Source organism: Mizuhopecten yessoensis, unplaced genomic scaffold (assembly GCF_002113885.1).
Source record: "Mizuhopecten yessoensis strain PY_sf001 unplaced genomic scaffold, ASM211388v2 scaffold716113, whole genome shotgun sequence".
Classification (NCBI taxonomy): Eukaryota; Metazoa; Mollusca; class Bivalvia; order Pectinida; family Pectinidae; genus Mizuhopecten; species Mizuhopecten yessoensis.
The window spans coordinates 90062-92697 of record NW_018479954.1 but is presented as its reverse complement, the minus strand read 5'-3'; the positions used below and the strand labels follow the sequence as shown (position 1 = coordinate 92697).

The following is a 2636-nucleotide window of genomic DNA, read 5'->3' as shown; positions in this document are numbered from 1 at the left end:
AAATCAAAGCTAACAAATGAGTATTGCACCGGTAATTACATTTCTGTTAGCCCAGCAAATATGGAGGTGGAAGGAAACACATCACATCATAGTACATGTAAAATGTATATTTTGCTTCCTTGCGATTCTTTTTGAAGTCCAAATGTCAAACGTCAAGCTCAGCTATATGGGCAGATTGCTTCTTGATGATTATGGGGGATATAATTGCCACAAGACGGGGCCCTTACTGACCTGTCAGTGTTCTAGTTATTTAATAAGTTCACAGAGCCTGGTACAGATTAATCACTCTGTTAGGGTATTTTTTTCAGCTTACTTTACCAGACATGTCCTGGCCTCTGAAGATCTTCCCAGGAAGTTCTTCACTGTTGGCAGGTCCTATGATGTGGGTAGGTATTGTCTTCAGGAAATATAAAGATGTGTTAACATAGAAAATTCTATGTTTCTATTTATACGTATAATATTGAGTGTGAACTTGTACTTATATATTTATATATACTATTGAACGTGCGTACTTATATATTTATATATACTATCANTTAATGGTCAAGGTCATTTGGGTCCAAAGGTCAAAGACAAAGTGGATCTCTGACTTTGACCCCGGCTCTTGATGGAGAAGGTATATCNTATATTTATATATACTATTGAACGTGCGTACTTATATATTTATATACTATTGAACGTGCGTACATATATATTTATATATACTATTGAACGTGCATACTTATATATTTATATATACTATTGAACGTGCGTACTTATATATTTATATATACTATTGAACGTGCCATATTTCTGTACATTGTTTGATTACAGAGCAGGAGAGTAGTGTGTTGCCTGGGTTGTACGGGGCCCCACAGAATATATGTGTAAGTTTCTTTATATTCCATTGTGCTGTAATTTTGCGAGTCAAACTTCAGATAGGATTTTATTCCAGGACATATTTGTGAGTTTAATTCAATAGTTAAAAAGTTGGTAAAGACTACTGCATTTTTTTTGGTTGTCCTAACTTATTAACTCTGCATCAACACATCAATGTTGTAGGCCTACCTACTTCCTAGTAAAACTTACTTTCAATCGGATGGCAACAACTGTTTAAAGAGGCACACACTGGCCTGTTCTTTCATGTCTCGACAGTGTGCTGAGTTTGGGAATTTCACAAAACTAAAAGGGGCTGAGATGACCAACCTGTTTGTGTAAAATATTGCTTAGTGTATACACTTTATGATAAATTGCATTGATTTTCCACAAGTATCATCAGGTTGATAATATAGGTGACTTATTTTTCAATTTTAAATCTGACTGAGTTTTGATTTATTCAAAAGATTCTTATTCAAATATATCCGACTTCCTTTAGGAACATGTTTTATATTATTAACTTTTACTTTATTTGTAACTATTTCAGATAAGTTAGTTGTTATGTTTCCATTCCTATCTTATTGAATGTGTTTATATAAGATTATTGTAATCATAGTTGTAAAATGTAGCATACTCATTGTATTGTACAGGCAGAGGTGGCAGCCTTGACCAGGGACACCACTCAGAATGAGGCGCTGTACGATGACCTTCAAGCCTTGTTGTGGACCAGTCTCAAGGATCAAGGCATCCCAGCCAGGTATTATATACATAAACCCTATACAGCCACTTTGTGTACATTGTAGTTACCACATCTTCTATACTATTTAATTCACCTGGAGTAACCAGATTTGGTGTACAAAGATGGCAGAGTGCAGAGTGCAAAAATTAGGTCACTGTGACCTATGAATTGATCTTTGACCTTAACTTTTGAAAAAGTTTGTCTGGGGCATATCTTCTATACTATTTCACCTGTAGTAACCAGATTTGGTGTACAAGGACATCTTTAGATGGCAGAGTGCAAAAATTAGATCACTTCGACCTTGACCTTTGACCTAAACTTTTGAAAAAGTTTGTCTGGGGCATATCTTTTGTACTTTTTCACCTGGAGTAACCATATTTGGTGTACATGGACATCTTGAGATGAGGGAGTGCAGAGTGCAAGACCTATGACTTGACCTTTGACCTTAACTTTTGAAAAAGTTTGTCTGGGGAATATCTTTTGTACTATTTCACCTGTAGTAACCAGAGTTGATGTAAAAGGACATCTTGAAATGGCAGAGTGCAAGAATTAGGTCACTGTGACCTATGACTGGACCTTTGACCTTCACTTTGGAAAAAGTTTGTCTGGGAAATATCTTCTATACCTTTTCACCTGGAGCAACCAGATTTGGTGTACAAAGACATCTTGGGATGATGTGTTTGTTTAAAATAGAAATCATTATCGGTGGGGGACTATGGATTGCCTTGCAATACTTTGCCTTGTCAATTAAAGGACGGCCTCAGTACTTTTTATACGCCCGTCGAAGACGGGGACGTATTATGTTATCACGCGGGCGGAGGGGCATGCGAACGATGTCCGCTCGATATCTCAAGTAATTATTAACGGATTAACTTCAAACTTCACAACAAGGTTAATTATCATGAAAGCTCGGACAAGTTCGATAACCACCATTATCCGACCATAATTTGTGGAGTTATGCCCCTTTATGGACTTGCCGAAACAGTGTCCGCTCGATATCTCGAGTAATTATTAACGGATTAACTTCAAACTTCACAACAAG

General features: G+C 36.7%; 1 long non-coding RNA gene across 1 annotated transcript in view; it reads left to right on the top strand.

The window, feature by feature from the left end:
• The first annotated feature begins 298 nt into the window (after positions 1 to 298).
• LOC110441732 overlaps positions 299 to 2636 on the top strand; it is a 3042-nt gene continuing 704 nt past the window's right edge. Inside the window, exons 1-3 of the long non-coding RNA XR_002461908.1 lie at positions 299 to 386; positions 814 to 866; positions 1506 to 1612. This is a non-coding gene — a long non-coding RNA (uncharacterized LOC110441732). The remainder of the gene's footprint in view (positions 387 to 813; positions 867 to 1505; positions 1613 to 2636) is intronic.